Here is a 27,222-nt window from a genome sequence, read left to right as displayed (position 1 = left end):
GTGTAAACAACATCTCTCCTTTGCTGTGTATGTGACTATGGAGCTGTTTGGTGATGTCGTCTATTATGGCCTTCATAGAAGCAACAGGAGATTGTTGCATCCATCTAGAACCCTCAGAACTACAGTGCTATGATGTCACTCACTTCCACAGGCCTTGCAGAGTGTAAACAACAACAACCCAGCTTTGTTGTGTATGTAACCATAGGGATTGTGATGTCACCTAGAACCTTCACAGCAGCGACAGCTTTATGAGGAGCATCAGCACTGCTCTGCCTGAGCAGAACCATCACCGCCATAGGTTGTCAAATAACCCGGATTTAACCCACACAGGTAAGTCCAATGGGGTGCAGGCATGTCCTCTATGCTTACAGCTTCCCGTGGGTGTTGGTTTGATACCGTTTGGGGACAGCCAAGGAGGCATCTGCAGGCAACAAAGGTAGGTGTGTGCTTGTGTGTGTGTTTCCTATGCAGATCCTAAGCCCAGTGTCACATGCAAGTAGGAGGAGTAAGAAGGGTTCCTGGCAAATCCGGGTTATGGATTGCATTTAAAAAGGCCCCGTGGGAGTGCAATGGGCCCCTGTCTTGCTGCTTAGCAATAATGGTATGGGTTTAGGTTCTGCTGTGTGTACTGGTGGTTGACTGCCCCCCAGCCCAGAGTGTGCATGGAAAATTGTCTGGCAGCCTCCCTGACAGCAAGCAGTGATAGTGCCCATGAAGGGGACCTTGTTGGGCCCGCCCCTTTCACGGTTATCGCTTCTCGGCCTTTTGGCTAAGATCAAGTGTAGTATCTGTTCTTATCAGTTTAATATCTGATACGTCCCCTATCTGGGGCCAATATATTAAATGGATTTTTGAGAACGGGGGCCGATTTCGAAGCTTGCTTCCGTCGCCCTATGCATTGACCCGATATGGCAGTATCTTCGGGTACAGTGCACCACCCCCTTACAGGGTTAAAAAGAAAGATTCCTACTTTCATTGCTACCTGCTTGCTGGCTAGCCAGCTAGCCAGCCCTGTGGGCCTTGCTGCTGCTGCTGCTGCTGCTGCTGCAGCCAAAAAACAAAAGGTGGTGCTGCTGCTGCTTCTGCTGCTTCTGCTTGTGTCTGGCCGCTGTTGGAGCGTCCAGGCACAGGACTTCTGCTGCTGCTGACTAAATGGCCTCCTTAATTGGATCATTTGAGTAGCCAGCACACCTGTGCAGGTAGGGCATGACATGATAGGCAGCTGCCTTGATAGCGGGTGGGTGCTGAATGTTCCTAATTGACAAAATAAGATTAATGCTTATGAAGAAATATAAAATCTCATCCCTTCCCCAATATCGCGCCACACCCCTACCCCTTAATTCCCTGGTTGAACTTGATGGACATATGTCTTTTTTCGACCGTACTAACTATGTAACTATGTAACATAACATGGGGGGGTCTCCTGGCTGTTCACACAGGTGTGTCATTGCTGTACATTGACCATGCATTGCTTCTGTGGTATTGCAAAGGCAAAGACAAATGCTTCCAGCCATCCATTGCACTAATGGATTGGTCATCAGCTGGCTGTCTATGTCCCGCATCAATATAGACCAAAGTACAGAGGGTTAGGCTATGCTATAGTGCACCTACCTGATGCATCAGAAGGTGCGAGGCCCTTGCTAAATTCTGTGCACAGACTTTGAGATCTATGCTTTAGACTGTATCTAAACCTGCTCCAACATGGACTGACATTCTGGCCTACTTTCAGCCGATGCGACTTGTCTGTCGCTGAACAGTCGCTTTTTATGTATTCAGCACCTATGTATAATGTTGTAAAAATGCTCTAGAAGCTAAAGTCGCAGAAATGTCACACATATTTGGCCTGCAACTTTCTGTGCGACAAATTCAGACAGGAAAAATCAGTATAAATCCTTAGAAAATTATCCCCCAGTGTCTCCATCTGCTGGCGGTATTGAATAAGCATTGCTGCACTGATGGGGTATGCATTAGACGAAAAAAAAGAAGAAAAAGAAGAATAATACGCCCAGAAAAGAGGCGAAAAGGAGAAAAACGTAAAAAAACGTGAAAAAAAAGTAAGAGGAAGAGAAGGGAAAAAAAGGTGGAAATGGGTTTAAAAGTGATTTCGGCGGAGAAATATATATATATATATATATATATATATATATATATATATATATATACGCGCACACACACACATATATATAAACGTATTCTCCGTTGAGATATTGCAGCCGCTGCTGTGTCCAGGCCCAGGAGCCTTAGCACTGTGCTGTGATGTCACTCAATACCACTGACATCACTAGGTGTAAACAACATCTCTCCTTTGCTGTGTATGAACTATGGAGCTGTTTGGTGATGTCGTCTATTATGGCCTTCATAGAAGCAACAGGAGATTGTTGCATCCATCTAGAACCCTCAGAACTACAGTGCTATGATGTCACTCACTTCCACAGGCCTTGCAGAGTGTAAACAACAACAACCCAGCTTTGTTGTGTATGTAACCATAGGGATTGTGATGTCACCTAGAACCTTCACAGCAGCGACAGCTTTATGAGGAGCATCAGCACTGCTCTGCCTGAGCAGAACCATCACCGCCATAGGTTGTCAAATAACCCGGATTTAACCCACACAGGTAAGTCCAATGGGGTGCAGGCATGTCCTCTATGCTTACAGCTTCCCGTGGGTGTTGGTTTGATACCGTTTGGGGACAGCCAAGGAGGCATCTGCAGGCAACAAAGGTAGGTGTGTGCTTGTGTGTGTGTTTCCTATGCAGATCCTAAGCCCAGTGTCACATGCAAGTAGGAGGAGTAAGAAGGGTTCCTGGCAAATCCGGGTTATGGATTGCATTTAAAAAGGCCCCGTGGGAGTGCAATGGGCCCCTGTCTTGCTGCTTAGCAATAATGGTATGGGTTTAGGTTCTGCTGTGTGTACTGGTGGTTGACTGCCCCCCAGCCCAGAGTGTGCATGGAAAATTGTCTGGCAGCCTCCCTGACAGCAAGCAGTGATAGTGCCCATGAAGGGGACCTTGTTGGGCCCGCCCCTTTCACGGTTATCGCTTCTCGGCCTTTTGGCTAAGATCAAGTGTAGTATCTGTTCTTATCAGTTTAATATCTGATACGTCCCCTATCTGGGGACCATATATTAAATGGATTTTTGAGAACGGGGGCCGATTTCGAAGCTTGCTTCCGTCGCCCTATGCATTGACCCGATATGGCAGTATCTTCGGGTACAGTGCACCACCCCCTTACAGGGTTAAAAAGAAAGATTCCTACTTTCATTGCTACCTGCTTGCTGGCTAGCCAGCTAGCCAGCCCTGTGGGCCTTGCTGCTGCTGCTGCTGCTGCTGCTGCTGCTGCTGCAGCCAAAAAACAAAAGGTGGTGCTGCTGCTGCTTCTGCTTGTGTCTGGCCGCTGTTGGAGCGTCCAGGCACAGGACTTCTGCTGCTGCTGACTAAATGGCCTCCTTAATTGGATCATTTGAGTAGCCAGCACACCTGTGCAGGTAGGGCATGACATGATAGGCAGCTGCCTTGATAGCGGGTGGGTGCTGAATGTTCCTAATTGACAAAATAAGATTAATGCTTATGAAGAAATATAAAATCTCATCCCTTCCCCAATATCGCGCCACACCCCTACCCCTTAATTCCCTGGTTGAACTTGATGGACATATGTCTTTTTTCGACCGTACTAACTATGTAACTATGTAACATAACATGGGGGGGTCTCCTGGCTGTTCACACAGGTGTGTCATTGCTGTACATTGACCATGCATTGCTTCTGTGGTATTGCAAAGGCAAAGACAAATGCTTCCAGCCATCCATTGCACTAATGGATTGGTCATCAGCTGGCTGTCTATGTCCCGCATCAATATAGACCAAAGTACAGAGGGTTAGGCTATGCTATAGTGCACCTACCTGATGCATCAGAAGGTGCGAGGCCCTTGCTAAATTCTGTGCACAGACTTTGAGATCTATGCTTTAGACTGTATCTAAACCTGCTCCAACATGGACTGACATTCTGGCCTACTTTCAGCCGATGCGACTTGTCTGTCGCTGAACAGTCGCTTTTTATGTATTCAGCACCTATGTATAATGTTGTAAAAATGCTCTAGAAGCTAAAGTCGCAGAAATGTCACACATATTTGGCCTGCAACTTTCTGTGCGACAAATTCAGACAGGAAAAATCAGTATAAATCCTTAGAAAATTATCCCCCAGTGTCTCCATCTGCTGGCGGTATTGAATAAGCATTGCTGCACTGATGGGGTATGCATTAGACGAAAAAAAAGAAGAAAAAGAAGAATAATACGCCCAGAAAAGAGGCGAAAAGGAGAAAAACGTAAAAAAACGTGAAAAAAAAGTAAGAGGAAGAGAAGGGAAAAAAAGGTGGAAATGGGTTTAAAAGTGATTTCGGCGGAGAAATATATATATATATATATATATATATATATATATATATATATACGCGCACACACACACATATATATAAACGTATTCTCCGTTGAGATATTGCAGCCGCTGCTGTGTCCAGGCCCAGGAGCCTTAGCACTGTGCTGTGATGTCACTCAATACCACTGACATCACTAGGTGTAAACAACATCTCTCCTTTGCTGTGTATGTGACTATGGAGCTGTTTGGTGATGTCGTCTATTATGGCCTTCATAGAAGCAACAGGAGATTGTTGCATCCATCTAGAACCCTCAGAACTACAGTGCTATGATGTCACTCACTTCCACAGGCCTTGCAGAGTGTAAACAACAACAACCCAGCTTTGTTGTGTATGTAACCATAGGGATTGTGATGTCACCTAGAACCTTCACAGCAGCGACAGCTTTATGAGGAGCATCAGCACTGCTCTGCCTGAGCAGAACCATCACCGCCATAGGTTGTCAAATAACCCGGATTTAACCCACACAGGTAAGTCCAATGGGGTGCAGGCATGTCCTCTATGCTTACAGCTTCCCGTGGGTGTTGGTTTGATACCGTTTGGGGACAGCCAAGGAGGCATCTGCAGGCAACAAAGGTAGGTGTGTGCTTGTGTGTGTGTTTCCTATGCAGATCCTAAGCCCAGTGTCACATGCAAGTAGGAGGAGTAAGAAGGGTTCCTGGCAAATCCGGGTTATGGATTGCATTTAAAAAGGCCCCGTGGGAGTGCAATGGGCCCCTGTCTTGCTGCTTAGCAATAATGGTATGGGTTTAGGTTCTGCTGTGTGTACTGGTGGTTGACTGCCCCCCAGCCCAGAGTGTGCATGGAAAATTGTCTGGCAGCCTCCCTGACAGCAAGCAGTGATAGTGCCCATGAAGGGGACCTTGTTGGGCCCGCCCCTTTCACGGTTATCGCTTCTCGGCCTTTTGGCTAAGATCAAGTGTAGTATCTGCATTTGGTCTGGTCGGAAGGTGTCTGTGGTACCCCGCTTCTCGGCCTTGGGGGATTGTCTCTCCTTACGGAGGGACTTCACCCCCTTGCTGCTATTGGGGAGCGGGCTTAGTCCACGGACAACGGGTTGCGATCCCCCTGTCTCTGGGACCTTGTGTCTCAGAAGGCATTTTCGGTACGTTGAGCGTTACCTGTAGCTTCGGAAGCACCTAGGGTACCCCCGACCTCTGCCTTGGGTAAGGGTTCCGCTTTTATAGCGGGATTCCGAGCCCCTGCTGCTATTGGGGAAGGGGCTTAGTCCCTGGGTGTGGAAGATGCCGTTCTCCTGGGCTTTCCCCTCTGGGGAAATGTCGATGCGAAATACCATCCGCATAGAGGTGTCGGAGAGCCATCGTCAGTTGAAGAACCTCCGCTTCATTGCGGAGGTGATTCTTCTTGACTACTTCCGCCTCAATAGGGAGGACATCCTGTGTCTAAATGACCAGGAAAGCCGTGGCCTGTATACCGTCACCTTCACGGCCACGGCGTGTTGCGATAACATCTATGCAACCTTGTCTGGTGCGGACCAGAGGGACGATCGACTCGACGGTCTTTCGTTCCAGTTCCTCTATGGTGAGGAACATATACCGTTGGTGGTGGCTATGCACAGCCCTCATGTGACCACGGAGGATATAGCCACTTTTCTTCGGCGATACTGCGAAGAGGTGCGATTCGCAAACAAAATCTTGAACTCCGTGCGGTTCTGGAACGGCAAGAGGAAGTTCTGGGTCAAGCTCCGTAAGGATCCCGGTGGTATTGGGGGTCTTTGCCATCCGCCCCCAAATTTTGCCATCGGGAGAGTTCGGGGCTTCCTGTTCTATCCTCAAATGCCTATGTATTGCCGAAATTGCTTGAGGTTTGGCCACACCCAGGAGACCTGCGGCGCGGAGCGTGTGATTCGCTGCAATAGGTGTGGCCAAGAAGGTCACATAGCCTCAAGATGTAGCCATACGATAAGGTGCAACCTCTGCGGAGAGGAAAATCACGATTTTAATTCCTGTCCCCATAAAGCAAAAACTACGATGGGTGGGTCAAGGCTGGGCCCACCCAAAGAGGGGACAGGACAAAAGACGTCCTTTTTTAAGATGCCCAAACCCCAGATGGTAGGTACTGATGGGTCCAGGCCCAAGACCTCTGGTGCTCCATCGGGGGGCCCACCGGTGGTAGTGCTAGGGGGAGGCCATGGGGATTCCACGAAGCCCGGGCGGGTGATCGAGTTTACTGCCCGGGAAATTGAAAGACGTCGATCGACTTCCTACCTGGCTCAAGAGCCCGCCGAAACTTCTGAAGGGGGCTCACCTGTGGCGGGTGGCAGCCGACGGTCCTCGGTGGGGGCAAAAGTGGACCCAAAATTGCAGCATAAGCCAGGTACTGGCTTGGCCCAGGGTCGCCCTGCTCCGGACGAAGAGGCCCCGGTGAAAGCCCGCCGGAAGGGGAGCCAGGTGGCCAGGTCTGAGCCCGGTCCTGTTACTCCGCCTATACAGGACAGGGCCAAGAAGACAAGTGGCGCCAAACCAGGGTTTGCTGCCCCGCCAGCAGTGGACCCGGTGGGTAAAACTGGCCATCGTCGATCGATGGGGAAGTTGGAGCAACAGTCCTCAGCAACGCTTGCTGGGGAACAAGCGATGAAAACTTCCCAAGGTAGCGGCAAAGGTTCCGGAAAAGAGGCCTCACAGGCCCCTGTGCAGCAGTTCCAGTCGTCAAATGATGAAAGAAGACGCAGATCCATCAGCCGGGGGCCAGAGATTACATCGAGTGAGAGCAACACAGAGGATATGGACAGCAGTGTGACATTTAAAAGACAAAGAGAAGAAGAAGAGGAAGACATTCAAAGGAAAGCGGCGTGCCGTAGTTCGGACGAGAGCGAGCTCAGGGTCGGGGCATCATCGATCTCAAGCTCCGACCCTCAGAACATCAAGGAGCTGATGACCCCGCAGGCGGGGGATGACGGTACGCAGCTTATTATTGACTTTGATTCTCCAAGCACGGACTCTCCATAAACTATGCCTATCCCTGTAAAAATTGCCTCACTCAATGTGAGGTCCTTAAAGAGCCCTGATCGCAGGGCTGCTTTATTTTCTTATCTAGAGACATGTGACTTTGACCTTTGCCTGCTACAAGAATGTGGAATCCCTAGTAAAATGGACTATAAAGACTTAAAAGAAGACTGGAAGCTGGGCCCATCCATATGGTCCGGTGCAAATGACTGTCGTTCTGTGGGTGTTGGGCTGCTCTGCCGAGGCCAGTCCTTTTCTATTCATACAGTAACTGAGATTGTGCCTGGCAGAGCTCTTTTAATTCATCTATATTTTAATGGACTTTTAATTTGTGTTTTAAATGTGTATGCCCCTCCTGATAAACAGGAGCGGGCAGAACTATTTGAAATTTTACCACTGTTTTGTGTTGGGTCTTCCCCCCTGCTGGTGGGAGGTGATTTTAACTGCATACGTGATGGGGAACACCGGCAGGGTGGGGATATTAATCGTAAAGACCGCACTTCTTACCTGCTTAAAAATTTTATTGATGATTTTAATTTGAAAGATTGCTGGAAGGATCTCTTGCCGGAGGACCCAGGCGCCACATGGTCCAATGGAAGAGTGAGCTCCAGAATCGATTTTATTTTTTCCTCTAGAGCTTTTAAACCCCTGAAATGCACGCTCGAGCAGAATATCTTCTCTGATCATAAGCTCCTCTTGGTGGGCCTGGAGCTAGAGGGGGAGCAAAAAGCAAAAAGGGGCCTCTGGAGATTAAACACCACACTCCTAGAGGACCCTGAGATAAAAGAGGAGTTTGTGCGGACCTACCAATGCTGGCAATCACAAAGAAAACCCCACGAGCCTATGCTGCACTGGTGGGAGGGCACCAAATCTAAAATCAGATTTTTTTTTATCAAAGCAGGTAAGAAGAAGGCAAAAATGGAAAAACAGTGGTTTTATGTTCTTAACATGCGTTTAAATGTACTTTTTAAATTGAAAGAAGCTGGTATGGATGTAGAAAATGATATTTTAAACCTTAAAACTGAAATAAAACATGCCATAGAAAAGAAAGGGAAACAAATCATTTTTAACTCACATGTGCAGCACCTGGAGGAGGGCGAGAAATGTTCCCGTTTCTTTTTTAAAAAAGTGATGAATAGGAGGGATATCATCCAAAACCTTGAGGGTGAATCCACTCCAAAAGGCATGTTAGATGCAGTTTTTAACTTCTACCAGCTTCTTTTTAATAAGAAAGATCTTAATCCATCCTTTTTAGAACATGTTCTTAATTCCCTTGATTTTAAGCTAGATGTTTTAGACCAGGAGGTTTTATCCCGTGATCTTAACTTAGATGAACTTTTATTTGTTTTTAAAAGTTTTTCTAGTGGGAAGGCCCCTGGGGAAGATGGTTTACCCATCGAATTTTATTTAGCTTTTTGGGATATTTTAAAGGATGATATGGTTTTATTGTATAAAGAAACTTTTATTGTTAATGAACTTCCCCCTTCCTGGAGGAGGGGGATTGTATCATTACTTTTTAAAAAGGGTGAAAAGGATATGCTAAAAAATTGGCGCCCCATCACACTTTTAAATGTCGATTATAAAGTTTTAGCCAAGTTATTAGCTGTCCGTTTTAAACCTTTTATTCATAAATTAATTCACCCAAATCAGGTTTGTGGGGTACCTGGAAGGTCTATAGCTGAATCCCTAAATATTTTAAGAGATGTTTTATGGTATTTTAAGGATAGAAATCAAACTGTAGCAATTTTATCCTTAGACTTTGAAAAAGCCTTTGATAGGGTCTCCCATGAATACCTGTTTTTAGTTCTTAAAAAGATGGCAGTGCCTGAAACGATTTTAAGCCGAATCATGCTTTTATACCGATCCTGTTTTAGTCAAGTCTCTGTTAATGGCTTTTTAACCAGCGGTGTTCCTCTTTTATCAGGTGTCAAACAGGGCTGCCCCCTGTCCCCACTCCTTTTTATTTGCGCAATCGAACCACTGATGGCCCTCCTCAGAAAAGACCGGGTAGTAAGAGGCGTACCGATACCTGGTGGAGGAGGGACCCATCTAAAGGTGTTGGGGTACATGGATGATGTCACCATACTGTGCCCGGACTCTCCATCCATGAGGGGGGCATTGAGGAACACCAGCTATTTCTGCGAGGTCTCTGGTTTTAAGCTAAACACAGATAAATGTGACTGTTTTTATATTGGCTCCTGGGATTCATCCATCACCCCAGGAGTCACAATGCAACAGGATCAAATTAAAGTTTTAGGTATTGTTTTTAACCAGGTCAATGATGGGAGCCCTAACTGGGATTCAGCTATAGCTAAGATGGAGAAGAAGATTTTAATGTGGAATCTTAGAAACCTTACCATGGAGGGGAAGATTTTAATAATAAAGATGGTTTTACTCCCTATTATGCTATACATTGCCATGGTATTTCCTCCATCTATTTTATACATTAAAAAAGTAACTAGAATTGTTTTTTCTTTTTTATGGGGTTCAAAAATGGAGAAATTAAAGCGTGATTTTATGTACAAAAGTAAAGATAATGGCGGGAAAGATGTTCCTAACCTTTTTACTTTCTTTTACATAAAGTATTTCTGTTTCTGTTTTAAAATTATTAAATCCGATGGCATTTTTAGCTGCTTTTTAAGGTACGCTGCGGGCATGGTTTTTAAAAGATGGTTGCGCATCCCTCTGAACGCTCCGGTGCTTCTGTGTCCCCCAAAACATTATGTGGTGTTGGAAAAGACAGTCAGGCTCCTAGGTCTCCAAGATTTGGAGCCTGACATACTGGGGGACCAGAGAAAGGTATCAAAGGTCCTCAGGCGGAGTGAGGTTACCCTGGCAGTGTCCAATTTCACACAGGCAAGATCCAAAAAGGTATGGCGGAACGTGTACGGGAAGTTTCTGGCGAATGTACACAGGGATCTTGCCTGGGCAATCGTCCACCAGTGCCTCCCTACTCGTGAGTTCCAGCACAGGCGAGGACTGGTGGCGAGAGCCAAGTGCCCGAGAGATGGCTGCGGAGTGGACGAAACGGTGCTGCACATATTTTGGAACTGCCCTTTTGCACGGGAGCTTTGGAGGAAGGTAGGCCCACTTTTGAAGTGGGCCTGCGGCCTAAAAGATTTTAATCACGAATGTGTCTTTTACGGTCTTTTTAACTGCCCCAATTTTAAACAGCAGATGATCTGCTGGATGATTATTAATTGTTTTAAAAATGCCATCTGGAAAGTTAGGAACATCTTACTTTTTAAACATGATTTTATTGATGTTAAAAACTGTATAAAGCTGGCCCTGAGTGAGATGTACATCTATTACCTAAGAGACAAGAAACAGTTGGGGGCCAGCGAGGCAGCATCCATGTGGTGTCTGCCTCTATGGAACGAAATAACAGTATAATCAGTTTTTATGACATTTGTATAATGTTTTATCCTGCCATTTTTATTTTTTCTCCTTTTATTACTGGTTTTATTATTTGTATTTTAAAACTTTTGTGAACCTTTTATTATTTTGCATTTTAAATTTTGTATGGTTTCTTATTTATTCAATAAAATTTTGTTGAAACCTTATCTGTTCTTATCAGTTTAATATCTGATACGTCCCCTATCTGGGGACCATATATTAAATGGATTTTTGAGAACGGGGGCCGATTTCGAAGCTTGCTTCCGTCGCCCTATGCATTGACCCGATATGGCAGTATCTTCGGGTACAGTGCACCACCCCCTTACAGGGTTAAAAAGAAAGATTCCTACTTTCATTGCTACCTGCTTGCTGGCTAGCCAGCTAGCCAGCCCTGTGGGCCTTGCTGCTGCTGCTGCTGCTGCTGCTGCTGCAGCCAAAAAACAAAAGGTGGTGCTGCTGCTGCTTCTGCTTGTGTCTGGCCGCTGTTGGAGCGTCCAGGCACAGGACTTCTGCTGCTGCTGACTAAATGGCCTCCTTAATTGGATCATTTGAGTAGCCAGCACACCTGTGCAGGTAGGGCATGACATGATAGGCAGCTGCCTTGATAGCGGGTGGGTGCTGAATGTTCCTAATTGACAAAATAAGATTAATGCTTATGAAGAAATATAAAATCTCATCCCTTCCCCAATATCGCGCCACACCCCTACCCCTTAATTCCCTGGTTGAACTTGATGGACATATGTCTTTTTTCGACCGTACTAACTATGTAACTATGTAACATAACATGGGGGGGTCTCCTGGCTGTTCACACAGGTGTGTCATTGCTGTACATTGACCATGCATTGCTTCTGTGGTATTGCAAAGGCAAAGACAAATGCTTCCAGCCATCCATTGCACTAATGGATTGGTCATCAGCTGGCTGTCTATGTCCCGCATCAATATAGACCAAAGTACAGAGGGTTAGGCTATGCTATTGTGCACCTACCTGATGCATCAGAAGGTGCGAGGCCCTTGCTAAATTCTGTGCACAGACTTTGAGATCTATGCTTTAGACTGTATCTAAACCTGCTCCAACATGGACTGACATTCTGGCCTACTTTCAGCCGATGCGACTTGTCTGTCGCTGAACAGTCGCTTTTTATGTATTCAGCACCTATGTATAATGTTGTAAAAATGCTCTAGAAGCTAAAGTCGCAGAAATGTCACACATATTTGGCCTGCAACTTTCTGTGCGACAAATTCAGACAGGAAAAATCAGTATAAATCCTTAGAAAATTATCCCCCAGTGTCTCCATCTGCTGGCGGTATTGAATAAGCATTGCTGCACTGATGGGGTATGCATTAGACGAAAAAAAAGAAGAAAAAGAAGAATAATACGCCCAGAAAAGAGGCGAAAAGGAGAAAAACGTAAAAAAACGTGAAAAAAAAGTAAGAGGAAGAGAAGGGAAAAAAAGGTGGAAATGGGTTTAAAAGTGATTTCGGCGGAGAAATATATATATATATATATATATATATATATATATATATATATATACGCGCACACACACACATATATATAAACGTATTCTCCGTTGAGATATTGCAGCCGCTGCTGTGTCCAGGCCCAGGAGCCTTAGCACTGTGCTGTGATGTCACTCAATACCACTGACATCACTAGGTGTAAACAACATCTCTCCTTTGCTGTGTATGTGACTATGGAGCTGTTTGGTGATGTCGTCTATTATGGCCTTCATAGAAGCAACAGGAGATTGTTGCATCCATCTAGAACCCTCAGAACTACAGTGCTATGATGTCACTCACTTCCACAGGCCTTGCAGAGTGTAAACAACAACAACCCAGCTTTGTTGTGTATGTAACCATAGGGATTGTGATGTCACCTAGAACCTTCACAGCAGCGACAGCTTTATGAGGAGCATCAGCACTGCTCTGCCTGAGCAGAACCATCACCGCCATAGGTTGTCAAATAACCCGGATTTAACCCACACAGGTAAGTCCAATGGGGTGCAGGCATGTCCTCTATGCTTACAGCTTCCCGTGGGTGTTGGTTTGATACCGTTTGGGGACAGCCAAGGAGGCATCTGCAGGCAACAAAGGTAGGTGTGTGCTTGTGTGTGTGTTTCCTATGCAGATCCTAAGCCCAGTGTCACATGCAAGTAGGAGGAGTAAGAAGGGTTCCTGGCAAATCCGGGTTATGGATTGCATTTAAAAAGGCCCCGTGGGAGTGCAATGGGCCCCTGTCTTGCTGCTTAGCAATAATGGTATGGGTTTAGGTTCTGCTGTGTGTACTGGTGGTTGACTGCCCCCCAGCCCAGAGTGTGCATGGAAAATTGTCTGGCAGCCTCCCTGACAGCAAGCAGTGATAGTGCCCATGAAGGGGACCTTGTTGGGCCCGCCCCTTTCACGGTTATCGCTTCTCGGCCTTTTGGCTAAGATCAAGTGTAGTATCTGTTCTTATCAGTTTAATATCTGATACGTCCCCTATCTGGGGACCATATATTAAATGGATTTTTGAGAACGGGGGCCGATTTCGAAGCTTGCTTCCGTCGCCCTATGCATTGACCCGATATGGCAGTATCTTCGGGTACAGTGCACCACCCCCTTACAGGGTTAAAAAGAAAGATTCCTACTTTCATTGCTACCTGCTTGCTGGCTAGCCAGCTAGCCAGCCCTGTGGGCCTTGCTGCTGCTGCTGCTGCTGCTGCTGCAGCCAAAAAACAAAAGGTGGTGCTGCTGCTGCTTCTGCTGCTTCTGCTTGTGTCTGGCCGCTGTTGGAGCATCCAGGCACAGGACTTCTGCTGCTGCTGACTAAATGGCCTCCTTAATTGGATCATTTGAGTAGCCAGCACACCTGTGCAGGTAGGGCATGACATGATAGGCAGCTGCCTTGATAGCGGGTGGGTGCTGAATGTTCCTAATTGACAAAATAAGATTAATGCTTATGAAGAAATATAAAATCTCATCCCTTCCCCAATATCGCGCCACACCCCTACCCCTTAATTCCCTGGTTGAACTTGATGGACATATGTCTTTTTTCGACCGTACTAACTATGTAACTATGTAACATAACATGGGGGGGTCTCCTGGCTGTTCACACAGGTGTGTCATTGCTGTACATTGACCATGCATTGCTTCTGTGGTATTGCAAAGGCAAAGACAAATGCTTCCAGCCATCCATTGCACTAATGGATTGGTCATCAGCTGGCTGTCTATGTCCCGCATCAATATAGACCAAAGTACAGAGGGTTAGGCTATGCTATAGTGCACCTACCTGATGCATCAGAAGGTGCGAGGCCCTTGCTAAATTCTGTGCACAGACTTTGAGATCTATGCTTTAGACTGTATCTAAACCTGCTCCAACATGGACTGACATTCTGGCCTACTTTCAGCCGATGCGACTTGTCTGTCGCTGAACAGTCGCTTTTTATGTATTCAGCACCTATGTATAATGTTGTAAAAATGCTCTAGAAGCTAAAGTCGCAGAAATGTCACACATATTTGGCCTGCAACTTTCTGTGCGACAAATTCAGACAGGAAAAATCAGTATAAATCCTTAGAAAATTATCCCCCAGTGTCTCCATCTGCTGGCGGTATTGAATAAGCATTGCTGCACTGATGGGGTATGCATTAGACGAAAAAAAAGAAGAAAAAGAAGAATAATACGCCCAGAAAAGAGGCGAAAAGGAGAAAAACGTAAAAAAACGTGAAAAAAAAGTAAGAGGAAGAGAAGGGAAAAAAAGGTGGAAATGGGTTTAAAAGTGATTTCGGCGGAGAAATATATATATATATATATATATATATATATATATATATATATATATATATATACGCGCACACACACACATATATATAAACGTATTCTCCGTTGAGATATTGCAGCCGCTGCTGTGTCCAGGCCCAGGAGCCTTAGCACTGTGCTGTGATGTCACTCAATACCACTGACATCACTAGGTGTAAACAACATCTCTCCTTTGCTGTGTATGTGACTATGGAGCTGTTTGGTGATGTCGTCTATTATGGCCTTCATAGAAGCAACAGGAGATTGTTGCATCCATCTAGAACCCTCAGAACTACAGTGCTATGATGTCACTCACTTCCACAGGCCTTGCAGAGTGTAAACAACAACAACCCAGCTTTGTTGTGTATGTAACCATAGGGATTGTGATGTCACCTAGAACCTTCACAGCAGCGACAGCTTTATGAGGAGCATCAGCACTGCTCTGCCTGAGCAGAACCATCACCGCCATAGGTTGTCAAATAACCCGGATTTAACCCACACAGGTAAGTCCAATGGGGTGCAGGCATGTCCTCTATGCTTACAGCTTCCCGTGGGTGTTGGTTTGATACCGTTTGGGGACAGCCAAGGAGGCATCTGCAGGCAACAAAGGTAGGTGTGTGCTTGTGTGTGTGTTTCCTATGCAGATCCTAAGCCCAGTGTCACATGCAAGTAGGAGGAGTAAGAAGGGTTCCTGGCAAATCCGGGTTATGGATTGCATTTAAAAAGGCCCCGTGGGAGTGCAATGGGCCCCTGTCTTGCGCTTAGCAATAATGGTATGGGTTTAGGTTCTGCTGTGTGTACTGGTGGTTGACTGCCCCCCAGCCCAGAGTGTGCATGGAAAATTGTCTGGCAGCCTCCCTGACAGCAAGCAGTGATAGTGCCCATGAAGGGGACCTTGTTGGGCCCGCCCCTTTCACGGTTATCGCTTCTCGGCCTTTTGGCTAAGATCAAGTGTAGTATCTGTTCTTATCAGTTTAATATCTGATACGTCCCCTATCTGGGGACCATATATTAAATGGATTTTTGAGAACGGGGGCCGATTTCGAAGCTTGCTTCCGTCGCCCTATGCATTGACCCGATATGGCAGTATCTTCGGGTACAGTGCACCACCCCCTTACAGGGTTAAAAAGAAAGATTCCTACTTTCATTGCTACCTGCTTGCTGGCTAGCCAGCTAGCCAGCCCTGTGGGCCTTGCTGCTGCTGCTGCTGCTGCTGCTGCAGCCAAAAAACAAAAGGTGGTGCTGCTGCTGCTTGCTGCTGCTTCTGCTTGTGTCTGGCCGCTGTTGGAGCGTCCAGGCACAGGACTTCTGCTGCTGCTGACTAAATGGCCTCCTTAATTGGATCATTTGAGTAGCCAGCACACCTGTGCAGGTAGGGCATGACATGATAGGCAGCTGCCTTGATAGCGGGTGGGTGCTGAATGTTCCTAATTGACAAAATAAGATTAATGCTTATGAAGAAATATAAAATCTCATCCCTTCCCCAATATCGCGCCACACCCCTACCCCTTAATTCCCTGGTTGAACTTGATGGACATATGTCTTTTTTCGACCGTACTAACTATGTAACTATGTAACATAACATGGGGGGGTCTCCTGGCTGTTCACACAGGTGTGTCATTGCTGTACATTGACCATGCATTGCTTCTGTGGTATTGCAAAGGCAAAGACAAATGCTTCCAGCCATCCATTGCACTAATGGATTGGTCATCAGCTGGCTGTCTATGTCCCGCATCAATATAGACCAAAGTACAGAGGGTTAGGCTATGCTATAGTGCACCTACCTGATGCATCAGAAGGTGCGAGGCCCTTGCTAAATTCTGTGCACAGACTTTGAGATCTATGCTTTAGACTGTATCTAAACCTGCTCCAACATGGACTGACATTCTGGCCTACTTTCAGCCGATGCGACTTGTCTGTCGCTGAACAGTCGCTTTTTATGTATTCAGCACCTATGTATAATGTTGTAAAAATGCTCTAGAAGCTAAAGTCGCAGAAATGTCACACATATTTGGCCTGCAACTTTCTGTGCGACAAATTCAGACAGGAAAAATCAGTATAAATCCTTAGAAAATTATCCCCCAGTGTCTCCATCTGCTGGCGGTATTGAATAAGCATTGCTGCACTGATGGGGTATGCATTAGACGAAAAAAAAGAAGAAAAAGAAGAATAATACGCCCAGAAAAGAGGCGAAAAGGAGAAAAACGTAAAAAAACGTGAAAAAAAAGTAAGAGGAAGAGAAGGGAAAAAAAGGTGGAAATGGGTTTAAAAGTGATTTCGGCGGAGAAATATATATATATATATATATATATATATATATATATATATATATATACGCGCACACACACACATATATATAAACGTATTCTCCGTTGAGATATTGCAGCCGCTGCTGTGTCCAGGCCCAGGAGCCTTAGCACTGTGCTGTGATGTCACTCAATACCACTGACATCACTAGGTGTAAACAACATCTCTCCTTTGCTGTGTATGTGACTATGGAGCTGTTTGGTGATGTCGTCTATTATGGCCTTCATAGAAGCAACAGGAGATTGTTGCATCCATCTAGAACCCTCAGAACTACAGTGCTATGATGTCACTCACTTCCACAGGCCTTGCAGAGTGTAAACAACAACAACCCAGCTTTGTTGTGTATGTAACCATAGGGATTGTGATGTCACCTAGAACCTTCACAGCAGCGACAGCTTTATGAGGAGCATCAGCACTGCTCTGCCTGAGCAGAACCATCACCGCCATAGGTTGTCAAATAACCCGGATTTAACCCACACAGGTAAGTCCAATGGGGTGCAGGCATGTCCTCTATGCTTACAGCTTCCCGTGGGTGTTGGTTTGATACCGTTTGGGGACAGCCAAGGAGGCATCTGCAGGCAACAAAGGTAGGTGTGTGCTTGTGTGTGTGTTTCCTATGCAGATCCTAAGCCCAGTGTCACATGCAAGTAGGAGGAGTAAGAAGGGTTCCTGGCAAATCCGGGTTATGGATTGCATTTAAAAAGGCCCCGTGGGAGTGCAATGGGCCCCTGTCTTGCTGCTTAGCAATAATGGTATGGGTTTAGGTTCTGCTGTGTGTACTGGTGGTTGACTGCCCCCCAGCCCAGAGTGTGCATGGAAAATTGTCTGGCAGCCTCCCTGACAGCAAGCAGTGATAGTGCCCATGAAGGGGACCTTGTTGGGCCCGCCCCTTTCACGGTTATCGCTTCTCGGCCTTTTGGCTAAGATCAAGTGTAGTATCTGTTCTTATCAGTTTAATATCTGATACGTCCCCTATCTGGGGACCATATATTAAATGGATTTTTGAGAACGGGGGCCGATTTCGAAGCTTGCTTCCGTCGCCCTATGCATTGACCCGATATGGCAGTATCTTCGGGTACAGTGCACCACCCCCTTACAGGGTTAAAAAGAAAGATTCCTACTTTCATTGCTACCTGCTTGCTGGCTAGCCAGCTAGCCAGCCCTGTGGGCCTTGCTGCTGCTGCTGCTGCTGCTGCTGCAGCCAAAAAACAAAAGGTGGTGCTGCTGCTGCTTCTGCTGCTTCTGCTTGTGTCTGGCCGCTGTTGGAGCGTCCAGGCACAGGACTTCTGCTGCTGCTGACTAAATGGCCTCCTTAATTGGATCATTTGAGTAGCCAGCACACCTGTGCAGGTAGGGCATGACATGATAGGCAGCTGCCTTGATAGCGGGTGGGTGCTGAATGTTCCTAATTGACAAAATAAGATTAATGCTTATGAAGAAATATAAAATCTCATCCCTTCCCCAATATCGCGCCACACCCCTACCCCTTAATTCCCTGGTTGAACTTGATGGACATATGTCTTTTTTCGACCGTACTAACTATGTAACTATGTAACATAACATGGGGGGGTCTCCTGGCTGTTCACACAGGTGTGTCATTGCTGTACATTGACCATGCATTGCTTCTGTGGTATTGCAAAGGCAAAGACAAATGCTTCCAGCCATCCATTGCACTAATGGATTGGTCATCAGCTGGCTGTCTATGTCCCGCATCAATATAGACCAAAGTACAGAGGGTTAGGCTATGCTATAGTGCACCTACCTGATGCATCAGAAGGTGCGAGGCCCTTGCTAAATTCTGTGCACAGACTTTGAGATCTATGCTTTAGACTGTATCTAAACCTGCTCCAACATGGACTGACATTCTGGCCTACTTTCAGCCGATGCGACTTGTCTGTCGCTGAACAGTCGCTTTTTATGTATTCAGCACCTATGTATAATGTTGTAAAAATGCTCTAGAAGCTAAAGTCGCAGAAATGTCACACATATTTGGCCTGCAACTTTCTGTGCGACAAATTCAGACAGGAAAAATCAGTATAAATCCTTAGAAAATTATCCCCCAGTGTCTCCATCTGCTGGCGGTATTGAATAAGCATTGCTGCACTGATGGGGTATGCATTAGACGAAAAAAAAGAAGAAAAAGAAGAATAATACGCCCAGAAAAGAGGCGAAAAGGAGAAAAACGTAAAAAAACGTGAAAAAAAAGTAAGAGGAAGAGAAGGGAAAAAAAGGTGGAAATGGGTTTAAAAGTGATTTCGGCGGAGAAATATATATATATATATATATATATATATATATATATATATATATACGCGCACACACACACATATATATAAACGTATTCTCCGTTGAGATATTGCAGCCGCTGCTGTGTCCAGGCCCAGGAGCCTTAGCACTGTGCTGTGATGTCACTCAATACCACTGACATCACTAGGTGTAAACAACATCTCTCCTTTGCTGTGTATGTGACTATGGAGCTGTTTGGTGATGTCGTCTATTATGGCCTTCATAGAAGCAACAGGAGATTGTTGCATCCATCTAGAACCCTCAGAACTACAGTGCTATGATGTCACTCACTTCCACAGGCCTTGCAGAGTGTAAACAACAACAACCCAGCTTTGTTGTGTATGTAACCATAGGGATTGTGATGTCACCTAGAACCTTCACAGCAGCGACAGCTTTATGAGGAGCATCAGCACTGCTCTGCCTGAGCAGAACCATCACCGCCATAGGTTGTCAAATAACCCGGATTTAACCCACACAGGTAAGTCCAATGGGGTGCAGGCATGTCCTCTATGCTTACAGCTTCCCGTGGGTGTTGGTTTGATACCGTTTGGGGACAGCCAAGGAGGCATCTGCAGGCAACAAAGGTAGGTGTGTGCTTGTGTGTGTGTTTCCTATGCAGATCCTAAGCCCAGTGTCACATGCAAGTAGGAGGAGTAAGAAGGGTTCCTGGCAAATCCGGGTTATGGATTGCATTTAAAAAGGCCCCGTGGGAGTGCAATGGGCCCCTGTCTTGCTGCTTAGCAATAATGGTATGGGTTTAGGTTCTGCTGTGTGTACTGGTGGTTGACTGCCCCCCAGCCCAGAGTGTGCATGGAAAATTGTCTGGCAGCCTCCCTGACAGCAAGCAGTGATAGTGCCCATGAAGGGGACCTTGTTGGGCCCGCCCCTTTCACGGTTATCGCTTCTCGGCCTTTTGGCTAAGATCAAGTGTAGTATCTGTTCTTATCAGTTTAATATCTGATACGTCCCCTATCTGGGGACCATATATTAAATGGATTTTTGAGAACGGGGGCCGATTTCGAAGCTTGCTTCCGTCGCCCTATGCATTGACCCGATATGGCAGTATCTTCGGGTACAGTGCACCACCCCCTTACAGGGTTAAAAAGAAAGATTCCTACTTTCATTGCTACCTGCTTGCTGGCTAGCCAGCTAGCCAGCCCTGTGGGCCTTGCTGCTGCTGCTGCTGCTGCTGCTGCAGCCAAAAAACAAAAGGTGGTGCTGCTGCTGCTGCTCTGCTGCTTCTGCTTGTGTCTGGCCGCTGTTGGAGCGTCCAGGCACAGGACTTCTGCTGCTGCTGACTAAATGGCCTCCTTAATTGGATCATTTGAGTAGCCAGCACACCTGTGCAGGTAGGGCATGACATGATAGGCAGCTGCCTTGATAGCGGGTGGGTGCTGAATGTTCCTAATTGACAAAATAAGATTAATGCTTATGAAGAAATATAAAATCTCATCCCTTCCCCAATATCGCGCCACACCCCTACCCCTTAATTCCCTGGTTGAACTTGATGGACATATGTCTTTTTTCGACCGTACTAACTATGTAACTATGTAACATAACATGGGGGGGTCTCCTGGCTGTTCACACAGGTGTGTCATTGCTGTACATTGACCATGCATTGCTTCTGTGGTATTGCAAAGGCAAAGACAAATGCTTCCAGCCATCCATTGCACTAATGGATTGGTCATCAGCTGGCTGTCTATGTCCCGCATCAATATAGACCAAAGTACAGAGGGTTAGGCTATGCTATAGTGCACCTACCTGATGCATCAGAAGGTGCGAGGCCCTTGCTAAATTCTGTGCACAGACTTTGAGATCTATGCTTTAGACTGTATCTAAACCTGCTCCAACATGGACTGACATTCTGGCCTACTTTCAGCCGATGCGACTTGTCTGTCGCTGAACAGTCGCTTTTTATGTATTCAGCACCTATGTATAATGTTGTAAAAATGCTCTAGAAGCTAAAGTCGCAGAAATGTCACACATATTTGGCCTGCAAACTTTCTGTGCGACAAATTCAGACAGGAAAAATCAGTATAAATCCTTAGAAAATTATCCCCCAGTGTCTCCATCTGCTGGCGGTATTGAATAAGCATTGCTGCACTGATGGGGTATGCATTAGACGAAAAAAAAGAAGAAAAAGAAGAATAATACGCCCAGAAAAGAGGCGAAAAGGAGAAAAACGTAAAAAAACGTGAAAAAAAAGTAAGAGGAAGAGAAGGGAAAAAAAGGTGGAAATGGGTTTAAAAGTGATTTCGGCGGAGAAATATATATATATATATATATATATATATATATATATATATATATACGCGCACACACACACATATATATAAACGTATTCTCCGTTGAGATATTGCAGCCGCTGCTGTGTCCAGGCCCAGGAGCCTTAGCACTGTGCTGTGATGTCACTCAATACCACTGACATCACTAGGTGTAAACAACATCTCTCCTTTGCTGTGTATGTGACTATGGAGCTGTTTGGTGATGTCGTCTATTATGGCCTTCATAGAAGCAACAGGAGATTGTTGCATCCATCTAGAACCCTCAGAACTACAGTGCTATGATGTCACTCACTTCCACAGGCCTTGCAGAGTGTAAACAACAACAACCCAGCTTTGTTGTGTATGTAACCATAGGGATTGTGATGTCACCTAGAACCTTCACAGCAGCGACAGCTTTATGAGGAGCATCAGCACTGCTCTGCCTGAGCAGAACCATCACCGCCATAGGTTGTCAAATAACCCGGATTTAACCCACACAGGTAAGTCCAATGGGGTGCAGGCATGTCCTCTATGCTTACAGCTTCCCGTGGGTGTTGGTTTGATACCGTTTGGGGACAGCCAAGGAGGCATCTGCAGGCAACAAAGGTAGGTGTGTGCTTGTGTGTGTGTTTCCTATGCAGATCCTAAGCCCAGTGTCACATGCAAGTAGGAGGAGTAAGAAGGGTTCCTGGCAAATCCGGGTTATGGATTGCATTTAAAAAGGCCCCGTGGGAGTGCAATGGGCCCCTGTCTTGCTGCTTAGCAATAATGGTATGGGTTTAGGTTCTGCTGTGTGTACTGGTGGTTGACTGCCCCCCAGCCCAGAGTGTGCATGGAAAATTGTCTGGCAGCCTCCCTGACAGCAAGCAGTGATAGTGCCCATGAAGGGGACCTTGTTGGGCCCGCCCCTTTCACGGTTATCGCTTCTCGGCCTTTTGGCTAAGATCAAGTGTAGTATCTGTTCTTATCAGTTTAATATCTGATACGTCCCCTATCTGGGGACCATATATTAAATGGATTTTTGAGAACGGGGGCCGATTTCGAAGCTTGCTTCCGTCGCCCTATGCATTGACCCGATATGGCAGTATCTTCGGGTACAGTGCACCACCCCCTTACAGGGTTAAAAAGAAAGATTCCTACTTTCATTGCTACCTGCTTGCTGGCTAGCCAGCTAGCCAGCCCTGTGGGCCTTGCTGCTGCTGCTGCTGCTGCTGCAGCCAAAAAACAAAAGGTGGTGCTGCTGCTGCTGCTTCTGCTGCTTCTGCTTGTGTCTGGCCGCTGTTGGAGCGTCCAGGCACAGGACTTCTGCTGCTGCTGACTAAATGGCCTCCTTAATTGGATCATTTGAGTAGCCAGCACACCTGTGCAGGTAGGGCATGACATGATAGGCAGCTGCCTTGATAGCGGGTGGGTGCTGAATGTTCCTAATTGACAAAATAAGATTAATGCTTATGAAGAAATATAAAATCTCATCCCTTCCCCAATATCGCGCCACACCCCTACCCCTTAATTCCCTGGTTGAACTTGATGGACATATGTCTTTTTTCGACCGTACTAACTATGTAACTATGTAACATAACATGGGGGGGTCTCCTGGCTGTTCACACAGGTGTGTCATTGCTGTACATTGACCATGCATTGCTTCTGTGGTATTGCAAAGGCAAAGACAAATGCTTCCAGCCATCCATTGCACTAATGGATTGGTCATCAGCTGGCTGTCTATGTCCCGCATCAATATAGACCAAAGTACAGAGGGTTAGGCTATGCTATAGTGCACCTACCTGATGCATCAGAAGGTGCGAGGCCCTTGCTAAATTCTGTGCACAGACTTTGAGATCTATGCTTTAGACTGTATCTAAACCTGCTCCAACATGGACTGACATTCTGGCCTACTTTCAGCCGATGCGACTTGTCTGTCGCTGAACAGTCGCTTTTTATGTATTCAGCACCTATGTATAATGTTGTAAAAATGCTCTAGAAGCTAAAGTCGCAGAAATGTCACACATATTTGGCCTGCAACTTTCTGTGCGACAAATTCAGACAGGAAAAATCAGTATAAATCCTTAGAAAATTATCCCCCAGTGTCTCCATCTGCTGGCGGTATTGAATAAGCATTGCTGCACTGATGGGGTATGCATTAGACGAAAAAAAAGAAGAAAAAGAAGAATAATACGCCCAGAAAAGAGGCGAAAAGGAGAAAAACGTAAAAAAACGTGAAAAAAAAGTAAGAGGAAGAGAAGGGAAAAAAAGGTGGAAATGGGTTTAAAAGTGATTTCGGCGGAGAATATATATATATATATATATATATATATATATATATATATATATACGCGCACACACACACATATATATAAACGTATTCTCCGTTGAGATATTGCAGCCGCTGCTGTGTCCAGGCCCAGGAGCCTTAGCACTGTGCTGTGATGTCACTCAATACCACTGACATCACTAGGTGTAAACAACATCTCTCCTTTGCTGTGTATGTGACTATGGAGCTGTTTGGTGATGTCGTCTATTATGGCCTTCATAGAAGCAACAGGAGATTGTTGCATCCATCTAGAACCCTCAGAACTACAGTGCTATGATGTCACTCACTTCCACAGGCCTTGCAGAGTGTAAACAACAACAACCCAGCTTTGTTGTGTATGTAACCATAGGGATTGTGATGTCACCTAGAACCTTCACAGCAGCGACAGCTTTATGAGGAGCATCAGCACTGCTCTGCCTGAGCAGAACCATCACCGCCATAGGTTGTCAAATAACCCGGATTTAACCCACACAGGTAAGTCCAATGGGGTGCAGGCATGTCCTCTATGCTTACAGCTTCCCGTGGGTGTTGGTTTGATACCGTTTGGGGACAGCCAAGGAGGCATCTGCAGGCAACAAAGGTAGGTGTGTGCTTGTGTGTGTGTTTCCTATGCAGATCCTAAGCCCAGTGTCACATGCAAGTAGGAGGAGTAAGAAGGGTTCCTGGCAAATCCGGGTTATGGATTGCATTTAAAAAGGCCCCGTGGGAGTGCAATGGGCCCCTGTCTTGCTGCTTAGCAATAATGGTATGGGTTTAGGTTCTGCTGTGTGTACTGGTGGTTGACTGCCCCCCAGCCCAGAGTGTGCATGGAAAATTGTCTGGCAGCCTCCCTGACAGCAAGCAGTGATAGTGCCCATGAAGGGGACCTTGTTGGGCCCGCCCCTTTCACGGTTATCGCTTCTCGGCCTTTTGGCTAAGATCAAGTGTAGTATCTGTTCTTATCAGTTTAATATCTGATACGTCCCCTATCTGGGGACCATATATTAAATGGATTTTTGAGAACGGGGGCCGATTTCGAAGCTTGCTTCCGTCGCCCTATGCATTGACCCGATATGGCAGTATCTTCGGGTACAGTGCACCACCCCCTTACAGGGTTAAAAAGAAAGATTCCTACTTTCATTGCTACCTGCTTGCTGGCTAGCCAGCTAGCCAGCCCTGTGGGCCTTGCTGCTGCTGCTGCTGCTGCTGCAGCCAAAAAACAAAAGGTGGTGCTGCTGCTGCTGCTTCTGCTGCTTCTGCTTGTGTCTGGCCGCTGTTGGAGCGTCCAGGCACAGGACTTCTGCTGCTGCTGACTAAATGGCCTCCTTAATTGGATCATTTGAGTAGCCAGCACACCTGTGCAGGTAGGGCATGACATGATAGGCAGCTGCCTTGATAGCGGGTGGGTGCTGAATGTTCCTAATTGACAAAATAAGATTAATGCTTATGAAGAAATATAAAATCTCATCCCTTCCCCAATATCGCGCCACACCCCTACCCCTTAATTCCCTGGTTGAACTTGATGGACATATGTCTTTTTTCGACCGTACTAACTATGTAACTATGTAACATAACATGGGGGGGTCTCCTGGCTGTTCACACAGGTGTGTCATTGCTGTACATTGACCATGCATTGCTTCTGTGGTATTGCAAAGGCAAAGACAAATGCTTCCAGCCATCCATTGCACTAATGGATTGGTCATCAGCTGGCTGTCTATGTCCCGCATCAATATAGACCAAAGTACAGAGGGTTAGGCTATGCTATAGTGCACCTACCTGATGCATCAGAAGGTGCGAGGCCCTTGCTAAATTCTGTGCACAGACTTTGAGATCTATGCTTTAGACTGTATCTAAACCTGCTCCAACATGGACTGACATTCTGGCCTACTTTCAGCCGATGCGACTTGTCTGTCGCTGAACAGTCGCTTTTTATGTATTCAGCACCTATGTATAATGTTGTAAAAATGCTCTAGAAGCTAAAGTCGCAGAAATGTCACACATATTTGGCCTGCAACTTTCTGTGCGACAAATTCAGACAGGAAAAATCAGTATAAATCCTTAGAAAATTATCCCCCAGTGTCTCCATCTGCTGGCGGTATTGAATAAGCATTGCTGCACTGATGGGGTATGCATTAGACGAAAAAAAAGAAGAAAAAGAAGAATAATACGCCCAGAAAAGAGGCGAAAAGGAGAAAAACGTAAAAAAACGTGAAAAAAAAGTAAGAGGAAGAGAAGGGAAAAAAAGGTGGAAATGGGTTTAAAAGTGATTTCGGCGGAGAAATATATATATATATATATATATATATATATATATATATATATATACGCGCACACACACACATATATATAAACGTATTCTCGTTGAGATATTGCAGCCGCTGCTGTGTCCAGGCCCAGGAGCCTTAGCACTGTGCTGTGATGTCACTCAATACCACTGACATCACTAGGTGTAAACAACATCTCTCCTTTGCTGTGTATGTGACTATGGAGCTGTTTGGTGATGTCGTCTATTATGGCCTTCATAGAAGCAACAGGAGATTGTTGCATCCATCTAGAACCCTCAGAACTACAGTGCTATGATGTCACTCACTTCCACAGGCCTTGCAGAGTGTAAACAACAACAACCCAGCTTTGTTGTGTATGTAACCATAGGGATTGTGATGTCACCTAGAACCTTCACAGCAGCGACAGCTTTATGAGGAGCATCAGCACTGCTCTGCCTGAGCAGAACCATCACCGCCATAGGTTGTCAAATAACCCGGATTTAACCCACACAGGTAAGTCCAATGGGGTGCAGGCATGTCCTCTATGCTTACAGCTTCCCGTGGGTGTTGGTTTGATACCGTTTGGGGACAGCCAAGGAGGCATCTGCAGGCAACAAAGGTAGGTGTGTGCTTGTGTGTGTGTTTCCTATGCAGATCCTAAGCCCAGTGTCACATGCAAGTAGGAGGAGTAAGAAGGGTTCCTGGCAAATCCGGGTTATGGATTGCATTTAAAAAGGCCCCGTGGGAGTGCAATGGGCCCCTGTCTTGCTGCTTAGCAATAATGGTATGGGTTTAGGTTCTGCTGTGTGTACTGGTGGTTGACTGCCCCCCAGCCCAGAGTGTGCATGGAAAATTGTCTGGCAGCCTCCCTGACAGCAAGCAGTGATAGTGCCCATGAAGGGGACCTTGTTGGGCCCGCCCCTTTCACGGTTATCGCTTCTCGGCCTTTTGGCTAAGATCAAGTGTAGTATCTGTTCTTATCAGTTTAATATCTGATACGTCCCCTATCTGGGGACCATATATTAAATGGATTTTTGAGAACGGGGGCCGATTTCGAAGCTTGCTTCCGTCGCCCTATGCATTGACCCGATATGGCAGTATCTTCGGGTACAGTGCACCACCCCCTTACAGGGTTAAAAAGAAAGATTCCTACTTTCATTGCTACCTGCTTGCTGGCTAGCCAGCTAGCCAGCCCTGTGGGCCTTGCTGCTGCTGCTGCTGCTGCTGCAGCCAAAAAACAAAAGGTGGTGCT

General features: G+C 46.1%; 10 non-coding genes and 1 pseudogene across 10 annotated transcripts; all 11 read left to right on the top strand.

The window, feature by feature from the left end:
* The first annotated feature begins 749 nt into the window (after window positions 1-749).
* Window positions 750-940, top strand: LOC130334461 (U2 spliceosomal RNA). Its single transcript, XR_008876267.1, has one exon. It is a non-coding gene; the product is annotated as a U2 spliceosomal RNA (small nuclear RNA).
* Window positions 941-3,033: 2,093 nt separating this feature from the next.
* LOC130334440 (U2 spliceosomal RNA) lies at window positions 3,034-3,224 on the top strand. The gene has a single exon (XR_008876248.1). It is a non-coding gene; the product is annotated as a U2 spliceosomal RNA (small nuclear RNA).
* Window positions 3,225-5,314: 2,090 nt separating this feature from the next.
* LOC130334485 (U2 spliceosomal RNA) lies at window positions 5,315-5,532 on the top strand (annotated as a pseudogene).
* A 5,389-nt stretch (window positions 5,533-10,921) lies between these two features.
* Window positions 10,922-11,107, top strand: LOC130334464 (U2 spliceosomal RNA). The gene has a single exon (XR_008876270.1). It is a non-coding gene; the product is annotated as a U2 spliceosomal RNA (small nuclear RNA).
* Window positions 11,108-13,193: 2,086 nt separating this feature from the next.
* Window positions 13,194-13,384, top strand: LOC130334439 (U2 spliceosomal RNA). The gene has a single exon (XR_008876247.1). It is a non-coding gene; the product is annotated as a U2 spliceosomal RNA (small nuclear RNA).
* A 2,099-nt stretch (window positions 13,385-15,483) lies between these two features.
* Window positions 15,484-15,674, top strand: LOC130334437 (U2 spliceosomal RNA). The gene has a single exon (XR_008876246.1). It is a non-coding gene; the product is annotated as a U2 spliceosomal RNA (small nuclear RNA).
* Window positions 15,675-17,769: 2,095 nt separating this feature from the next.
* On the top strand, window positions 17,770-17,960 carry LOC130334436 (U2 spliceosomal RNA). The gene has a single exon (XR_008876245.1). It is a non-coding gene; the product is annotated as a U2 spliceosomal RNA (small nuclear RNA).
* A 2,092-nt stretch (window positions 17,961-20,052) lies between these two features.
* On the top strand, window positions 20,053-20,243 carry LOC130334534 (U2 spliceosomal RNA). Its single transcript, XR_008876328.1, has one exon. It is a non-coding gene; the product is annotated as a U2 spliceosomal RNA (small nuclear RNA).
* Window positions 20,244-22,338: 2,095 nt separating this feature from the next.
* LOC130334533 (U2 spliceosomal RNA) lies at window positions 22,339-22,529 on the top strand. The gene has a single exon (XR_008876327.1). It is a non-coding gene; the product is annotated as a U2 spliceosomal RNA (small nuclear RNA).
* A 2,091-nt stretch (window positions 22,530-24,620) lies between these two features.
* Window positions 24,621-24,811, top strand: LOC130334532 (U2 spliceosomal RNA). Its single transcript, XR_008876326.1, has one exon. It is a non-coding gene; the product is annotated as a U2 spliceosomal RNA (small nuclear RNA).
* A 2,091-nt stretch (window positions 24,812-26,902) lies between these two features.
* LOC130334531 (U2 spliceosomal RNA) lies at window positions 26,903-27,093 on the top strand. The gene has a single exon (XR_008876325.1). It is a non-coding gene; the product is annotated as a U2 spliceosomal RNA (small nuclear RNA).
* Window positions 27,094-27,222: the final 129 nt, after the last annotated feature.

Source organism: Hyla sarda, unplaced genomic scaffold (assembly GCF_029499605.1).
Source record: "Hyla sarda isolate aHylSar1 unplaced genomic scaffold, aHylSar1.hap1 scaffold_434, whole genome shotgun sequence".
NCBI classification, from domain to species: Eukaryota; Metazoa; Chordata; class Amphibia; order Anura; family Hylidae; genus Hyla; species Hyla sarda.
Note: the sequence above shows the minus strand (reverse complement) of the source record. Positions and strands in the feature narration are given on the sequence as shown.